The sequence below is a fragment of the Macrotis lagotis genome, chromosome 3, assembly GCF_037893015.1.
Source record: "Macrotis lagotis isolate mMagLag1 chromosome 3, bilby.v1.9.chrom.fasta, whole genome shotgun sequence".
NCBI lineage: Eukaryota > Metazoa > Chordata > Mammalia > Peramelemorphia > Peramelidae > Macrotis > Macrotis lagotis.
Window position 1 is genome coordinate 83,289,838 of NC_133660.1, and position 9,582 is coordinate 83,299,419.

Below are 9,582 nucleotides of genomic sequence, written 5' to 3' on the forward strand. Positions count from 1 at the left end.
TGGTGATTAAGCTACTTGACTACTAATCATGAATAGTTCATTATCTTTTCACAATAGTTTAATCAGAAAGTTCCAAATGACTTGGGAATGTTTTTTTTGGGGGGGGCGTGATTAGATTGTTCAGAAGTGTTATAGTCTTTAAATCTTCCAAATGATGTTATCTATTTCCTATAACACTTGGCAAATTGAGGATGTTTTCTGTCATTATTTGCCCCAAGTACAAAAATTCTGAGATCTGTCTCTAGAAAAGATTTCTTCTCCCTTGTATATTTTCTTGTCAGAACAGAAAATGAAGAGTTGCTATGATATCAATGTCACGTTTCACTCTGCCAGCCTATATCATGGTTCATTTGGCTTGATTTAATCTATTGGGTCTTCTAGCCTCAGAGCAGGAACTAGAACAGAAAAATTGTCTAAAACACTTAACTGAGAATCAGTGTATGGGATATTCCTTTTTATGTTTATAGTGCTTCATTTATTTGTTTGTTTGTTTATCCATTTATCCATTTATTTATTTATTTGTTTGTTTGTTTTTTATTTTTGACAGAAGTATTTATTATGAAAATGAAAGATTAAAAATATCTTCACAGGAGTCAGGCTCAATTTTGTATTGTTGAGAGAAAAGTCATTGATATGATTAAATCTATAGTGCACATTTCATATTTTAATCTGTTTTATGACATGTCAATTGGTGTATTTCAAATGTCAAGTGAAGTAAATCCTCTGTTAGGAGAGCTGCTGAAATGAATACCATGGAAACAGAATGTCTCAGTTTCAAATTGATACAGACAATTGCATTGCAAGTGTTTCAGAGCATCTCATTGTGTTGTTGAAAGTTCTCCTCTGGGACATTGTCACTAGGTCTCCATGTTCATTCCATTCTACTCAAATCCACCAGGACTGCCAATTAGTCCTAGTCATGAAGCTGCTGGTATTTTCTGCATAGAAACCTCTCTAGAAGGAACAAAGGAAAATCACCAAATGATTCATGTAAGCAAGGGGGCTGTTAGATATCACACTTGAATTGTTCACTCCCAGGAAAATAACATTAGAACCATAACTAAGGGTAGTACAGTTGACACTTTGTCCCATGGAGGGAAATTTAGAGGGGGACAACAGTATCTTCTTTTGGCACCCTTTTCTGCCCATCCCAGCAATATCTTTCTTTTCCTCCCCTACCCAGATACACTCAGAAATTTGCCCATGGCACTGAAACATTAAATGATTTCACAAGGATCACAATACTGTGTCAAATGTGAGACTTGAATCCAAGTTTTCTAATTCTAAGCCCAAGCCTCTATTCACTACACTATAAGATATATTTGTTTCTATGGATGTATATATATACATATAGCTAGATATAGATTTAGATACATATGAATGTGTAAGAAAAATCAGGCACTTAATTCTCACTTTTCAATTCCTCCCTATCTGGCCCCCAGGATTGTTACCACAAATTAAAAGTAAGAAAAAAAAGAGTAAAACAAATAATTAATAAACGACTAGAGGAAGGAAAAGGGAGAGTAACTCTAGCACTTCCCTGTTGTTTCATTTTTGTCTTGGCATTGCTAGATCTAACACAATGTGATAGCATATAGTATGCATTAGATAATTAGCTGAAAATTGATTAATCCAATGATATATTGCAATTAATTACATTGTAATTACAAACTAATAGTAGTATTACATTAATATTCATTACAAACTAATACAAACTAATATTAATACTAAATAGTGTATGACAAAAATTTTAACATACGCTGCTTGAAGGAGACAGCTTGGTAGAACTAAAGCTGTAGATCATTAACTTCCACAAATTGTCCAGGAGAATACTTACCAGTTTCTCTGTCCCTCTGCATAATAAATATGAATATACTCTTTACCAGTTCTTTAGCAAAAAGGTAAGATATAAGTTCATTTTTCAAAGAATTATGAAAATATGGAGAATCTTATTTTCTCCTCAATTTGGACTCCTTTCAATGTATTGCTTTAGCTAATAAAGGTAACTACACATTTTCTTTAAAAATAATGCAGCATTGGGGTGGCTAGGTGGCACAGTGGATAAAGCACCGGCCCTGGAGTCAGAAGTACCTGGGTTCAAATCTGGTCTCAGACACTTAATAATTACCTAGCTGTGTGGCCTTGGGCAAGCCACCTAACCCCATTTGCCTTGCTAAAACCTAAAAAAAAAGAAGAATGCAGCATCTCAGACCATGATGCAATAAAAATTACATATAGTAAAGGGTCTTGGAAAGATAAACTGAAAACTAATTGAAAACTAAATAACTTAATCTTAAATAATGGGGGGCATAAAAGAGCAATAATCATATTTATAATAGCAATAATCAATCATTACATCCAAGAAAATGATAGGCATCACACCAAAATTTACGGTATGCAACAAGACAGTTTTGAGGGGAAACTTTATATCTCTAAATGTCTATGTGAATAAAAGAGAGAAAGAGGAGATCAATGAATTGGGTGTGCAACTACAACAGCTAGAAAAAGAACAAATTAAAGATCCCCAATTAAATATCAAATTAGAAATTCTGAAAATCAAGGGAGAGAGTAATGAAATTGAAAGCAAGAAAACATTTGATCTCATAAATAAAACTGGGAGTTGGTTTTATGAAAAAAGGCAATAAAATAGACAAACTTTGGTTAATCTTATTTAAGAAAAGAAAGAAAATAACCAAATTACCAGTATCAAAAATAAAAAGGGAGAAATAACCATCAATGAGGAGAATATTAAATAAACTGTTTGATAATAAATTGAATAACCTGTTTGAAATTAATGAATATTTACAAAAAAATGCAAACAGCCCAAATTACCAGAAGAGGAAATAAACTACTTAAATAACCCTAATTAAGAAAAAGAAATTGAAGAAATCATCAATAAACTCCCTAAGAAAAAGTCTCCAGTTCACATGGATTTACAAGAGAATTCTTCCAAACATTTAAGGAAAATTAATTCCTATTCTATATAAACTATTTTAAAAATATGAGATTGAGTTCTGACAAATGATACCAACATGCTGCTGATACCTAAACCAGGAATAACTAAAATAGACAAAGAAAAATTATAGACCAAGCTCCTTAATGAATATTGATGCAAAATCTTAAATAAAATTTTAGCAATGACACTATAGCATGTTATTACCAGGATAATACACCATGATGAGTCAGAATTTATACCAGGTAGGCAGGGATGTTTCAATATTTGAAAAACACTTAACATAATTGAACATATCAATAACAAAACCAATAGAAATCAAATGATTATCTCAATAGATGCTGAAAAAGCCTTTGACAAAATACAGCATCCATTCTTATTAAAAACTCTAGGAAGTTTAGGAATAAATGAAGTTTCCTTTAAAATAGTAAGTAGTGTCTATCTAAAACCAACAACAAATATAATATGTATTGGGAATAAACTTGGACCATTTCCACTAAAATCAGGGATGAAACATGGATGCCCATCATCACCATTACTATTCAGTATAGTATTAGAAATGCTAACTTTAGCAAAATGAGAAGAAAAAGAAATTGAAGGAATCAGAATTGGCAATGAGGAATGAAAGCTTTTACTCTTTGTAGATGATATGATGGTACACTTAGAGAACCCAAGAAAATCATCTAAAAAAACTCCGTGAAATTATTAACAAATACAGCAAAGTAGCAGGATATTAAATAAACTCACATAAATCATCAACATTTCTGAATATGAACAACAAAACACAAGAGCAAGAAACAGAAGGAGAAATTCCATTTAAAGCAACATTAAATACTTGGGAATCTATTTATAATTGTGTTCATACAGCATTTCTCACTCAAATAACATCAGAACTTAATAATTGGAAAAAATGTCAATTGTTCATGGTTAGGTCGAGTTAATATAATAAAATGACATTTCTACTCAAATTAAATTATTTAGGAGGTGGCTAGTGGATAGAGCACTGGCCCTGGAGTCAGGAGTACCTGAGTTCAAATATGACCTCAGACACTTAATAATTCCCTAACTTAACCCCAAAGACATCAGTTTCTAGGATAAGAACTCACTATTTGACAAAATATGTTGGGAAAACTGGAAAATGGTATGGCAAAACTAGATACAGACCCACATCTCACATCCTATGGCAAAATAAGGTCAAAATGGGTACAGAATTTAGACATAAAGGTCAACACCATAGATAAATGAATAGAACAAGAAATACTCTATCTGACCTATGGAAACAGGACATATTTATGACCAAAGAAGAAACAGAGTACATCATAAACTCCAAAATGAATTATTTTGACTATAATAAATTTAAAAAGGTTTTGCACTAATAAAATTAATGTTGTCAAAATTAGAAGGCAGGCAGAAAACTGGGAAACAATGATCACAACTAGGAATTCTGATAAAAGTCTCATTTCTAAATTATAAAGATAACTGCATCAAATGTATAAGGTTACAAGTCATTCTCCAATTGATAAATTGTCAAGCAGTAATGAATAGATTTTCAAATAAAAATTAAAGCTATATATAACCATAAGAAAAAATGCTCCAAATCATTATTGATTAGAGAAATACAAATTAAAGCAACAATGAGGTATCACCTCATACCCATCAGATTGGCCAAGATGAGAAAGAGAGGAAATGATCAATGTTGGAGAGGTGGGAGGATTGGGACATTGATGCATTGGTGGAGGGGTTGTGAAATGATTCAACCATTCTGGAGAGAGATTTGGAATTACGCCCAAAGAGTAATAAAAATGTTCATTTCCTTTGACCCAGCAGTTCCAATTCTAGGCCTATATCCAGAAGAAATCATAAAATATGGGAAAGGTACCACATATTCCAAAATATTCATAGCAACTCTTTTTAGTTGTGACAAAGAATTGGAATTGAGGAGATGCCCATCAATTGGGGAATGGCTAATCACATTATGATAAATGAATACTATGGAACATTATTGTTCTAAAAGAAACCATAAATGGTTGGACTCTAGAGAAGCAGGATCTGATACATAAACAACAGTATTATGAGATGAAAAACTTTGATGGAAGTAGCTCCTTTCAGCAGTTCAGAGAATTAGAATAAGTGTACTAGATCATGAATGGACAATGTTTTATCCCCATCCAGAGGAAGAAAAACAAAACAAAACCGAAAAAAGAAAAAAAAACCCTTCAGAATCTGATGAGCACTTTATAAAAATTATTTCTTATGTATCTCCCTTAATCCTAATATCTCATATTGAAAATAACTAATCTGTAAACATATTTATCAAATGTTACCCTAAATGTTTGCTGCTGAGGGGGAGGGGTTGGGAAAGGAGGATGGAAGGAAATTTTGTAATTTAAAAATATTCAAATGCATATGGATGGATGTTGAAAAAAATTTCATAACATGCATTTGGAAAAATAATATATCAATTAAAAAAGTTTTAGGGAGGAAATATGGTGGAGCCTGAGTGAGTGTTGTTTGTTTGCGGGGTACGGGCATCCGCCAAAATCCTCCAAAATCCGCGGACCCAGAAAAAAAAGATTCCTTTGGTTCCAGAGAATCTTCTGAAGTGCAGGAAAGCTTACCAAGCACTCAAAACCACTCAGGCTAAGCAGGCACTTTTGGAAAAGAGGAAGCAAAAGAAAGGGAGTCAGCTCACATTCAGGTGGCTGGAATCATTTGTTCATGAATCCCATCTCATCTCAGATGTCTGGATTCGAAGCCTGGATGCTATGTGCTAAAGAATACACATCGTCTAGCCTTTGTGGTCCATATGAAGAGGATTAATGGAGTGAGTACCCAGGTGACAAATACAATAGAGGAACTTCATCTGAAGAAAATGTATAGTGGTGTCTTTGTTAACATGACCCCAGTTTCCTTAAAGAAACTTCAAATTATAGAGCCTTATGTAGCTTGGGGATATCCTAACCTAAAATCTGTCCGTGAACTCATTCTGAAACGAGAACAAGCCAGAATAAATAATAAGAAAGTCTCCATAACAGATAATACTCTAATTGAGGAACGTCTAGGGAAATTTGGTATCATTTGTCTGGAAGATATCATTCATGAAATCTGCTCAGTGGGGGAGCATTTCTCTCAGGTCTCGAGGTTCCTGTGTCCTTTCCCACTGTCCGTGGCTCTCCATGCTGCCAAGAATAGAGTGGGCTTTCTCAAAGAAATGGGCAAATCTGGCTACCGAGGTGAAGGCATCAATCAACTCATTCAGCAGCTAAATTAGGCCTAGGATCTCAAAAGATTTATGTTTTCTGAGTACATACCTAATATCTTCAAAGAATATTTATTCTCTGCTGGAATTTTCTCCGGGAACTAATGAGATGGGAAGAAAAGAGTATCACCTATATAGAAGGAACTCACCCACCTTTCAGACTTTTCCTCAAGGACGAAACCATATTGGTTTATCTAGGCAGCTTCATTTCATCTTGGATTACGGTCTCATGATCAGTGAAAAAGAGTGACTTCATATTCTGGGATTGGAAGCTAGATTAAACCCATCATGGTGGCACCATAGAACAGTCAATTGTTGGCCAAATGCACTTCTCTATTCTGAGGTTTGAATGTTGTAAAATGCAAGACAATGGGATCTGATCTGAGGTTTGAAATGACTTTCAAAAACTAATAGGCCATCAGGTCTGGGACTCTTGTGTTTTTAATGATACCTCTATAGGGTTTGACCTAGTCTGGGTGGGCTTTCCATGCATCAGGATCACTCTGATGCTACCACTATACAACCGGGCCCATTCCTTCCTGACATTAAAGTAGAACTGTTTACCATAAAAAAAAAAATTAAGTTGAACAAAACTTAAGGTTGAACAAGAAAAAAAAATAAGAACTTGCTTAGTGAGGAAAAGTAAAATACTTTGGTTGAAACCATCAAGGTTTTTAATAAATATGAGATGTTCCAAAAAGTAGAATAATGCAGCAGTAAACAGATAAATAAAATTTAAAAATACTAAAGATGAAAAACAATAATGCAACAGATTCTTTTAAAAAAGAAAATGAAAATAAATCCTTAATCATGGCTTACACTATAAGAATAAAATTAGATATGCATTTTCAATTGTTAGACTGATCTAAATTCAATTGTAGTCTATTTTAGAATGTCAGAATGGTTTTGTTTTTCCAGCTCATGTATCATGTGTATAATCATGCATAATAAGCTGTACACAAATAGCTTAGTGAATTAGTGAAGGTATTGGTATAAATGATAATCCAAAGAAAAAATAAGACTAAGGAGTCTGAGTTCATAGGATTATTCATGTACAATGTGAAGTCCTCAGTGAAACTCAGCAAACAGTTATCAAGCAAAATCACTTAATACTGTGCAGAAGATTAAAAATTAAAAATAGGGGTGGCTAGGTGGTGCAGTGGATAGAGCACCAGCCCTGGAGTCAGGAGCACCTGAATTCAAATCCAGCCTCAGACACATAACAATTACCTAGCTATGTGGTCTTGGGCAAGCCACTTAACCCTGTTTGTTGCCTTGCAAAAACCTAAAAAAACCAAAAACAAACAAACAAAAAGAATAAAAAAATCAAAGACCATGTAACTCTATATATCATGGTCATTATGTTTTGACCCATGAGCAGAAACCATAAAATGGAAGTTATTATAATTTTAAAAATCAAACAAATCATAAAATAATTTGTGAAAACAATCTGTGATACTATTCTGTTCAATTCAATTCTATTCAAAAAGCGCTTACTAAAAAGAAAAAAGGATAAAACCAAACACCTATCATATAAAAGGTACCATGTGAGCTTTACAGACTCCTAGAAGAGAAGTAGTAATGTAACAAGTAAATATATACCTAATTAATAAAAAAGTGATTAAGGAGGGTATAGTCCTTTCTAATCTTCTCTCCCATTAACAATCGGGGTCAAGACCTTATGGAATTTCTAGAGAACACTTTGTTCACAATGATACTGTGATGTAGAGAATATTACAGTTATCATCTTCATTTTATAATTGGGTAGTCAGAAGGAAATGAGGGCAAAGGGAAGAACAGACAAAGGGAAAGATAGAAGAAAAGATGGTTAAACAACTTTTCCATGACCATATAGATAACAATGATTTATGTCTTTCAGTCATTTTTCATTTATGTCCCACATTTTGTTACTCCATATAGGGTATTGCTGTCCACACATTAGTTCTTCTGGGATTCCTCACCCAACAAAATATTATCAAGGGCCACATACAGAAATTTTTTTTGAATAAGTAGTTTATTAGATACTTTATTTTATTTTTCCACTTATATGTTATTGAAGCTTTTTAATATTCATTCATTTGCATATTAATCAATTATATCATTTTCTAACATCCTCCCATCCTAGCCCCCTCCGTTTGGTAGTGAAGAGTCTGATAAAAATTCTACATGTACTTTTGTTATTTAACATATTTACATATTAGTCATTTAGAGTATGAGATTAAGACTAAGAGAAAAGAAAGAAAGTTATGGGTTAGGAAGGAAAAACATAAGAGAATTTTTTTAAGTGAACATAGGGGAGGCTAGGTGGTGCAGTGGATAGAGCACAGTCCCTGGAGTCAGGAGTACCTGAGTTCAAATCTGGCCTCAGACACTTAATAATTACCTAGCTGTGTGTCCTTGGGCATTGCTTGCAAAAAAAAAAAAAACTAAACTAAAAAAAATATATAAAAAGTGAACTTAGTATTCATTAAAATTATGTAGGATATTTTTTCTTCTAGATGTGAATGGCATTGTCCATAACAGGTTTCCCAAGATTGTCCAAGATCTCTGAATTGCTGAGAGAAGTAGCTTTCATTGTAGTTGATCAATACAAATTACTGCTATTAATTAGTTCAATATTCTCTTAGTTCTGCTCCCTTTATTAAACATTAGCTCATGTAATATTTCCATGCTTCTCTAAAGTCCAACCATTCATGGTTTCTCATAGAACAATAGTACTCCATAACATTTATATAGTATAACTTGTTCAGCCATTCCCAATTAATGGGTTTCCCCTCAATTTCTAATTCTTTGCTTCCATTAAAAGAGCTGCTACAAGGGGCAGCTAGGTGGTGCAGTGAATAAAGCACGGGCCCTGGAGTCAGGAGTACCTTGGTTCAAATCCGGTCTCAGACACTTAATAATTACCTAGCTGTGTGGCCTTGGGCAAGCCACTTAACCCCATTGCCGTGCAAAAAAATTCTAAAAAAATACAAAAATACCAAAAAAAGAGGTGCTATAAATATTTTTGAACAAGTGGAACTTTTCCCATTTTTTATGATTTCTTTTTGGATATAGGCCTAGTATTTGTTTTGCTGGGTCAAAGGGTATGATCATTTTTATTGATCATTAGGCATAGTTCCATATTGCTCTCCAAAATGGTTAAATTAGGACACAACTCCACCAACAGTACAATAATGTCCCAATCCTGCCACATACCACCCCTTAGGCCCAGCATCCACTCGGCCCTATGGTCCTGGAAAGGTCATCCAATCCCAGCCCCATGTAAGAACTTAAAAAGAAAATGTGTTATATCTGACCACTCTCCCCCCACAGTTCATCCTCTTCTCCATCACTCACACCACCCCTTCCCCCTTCTCTCCTTACTCTA

General features: G+C 33.9%; 1 pseudogene; it reads left to right on the top strand.

Moving 5' to 3' along the window:
- The first annotated feature begins 2,366 nt into the window (after window positions 1-2,366).
- Window positions 2,367-6,224, top strand: LOC141519147 (ribosomal protein uL30-like; annotated as a pseudogene).
- Window positions 6,225-9,582: the final 3,358 nt, after the last annotated feature.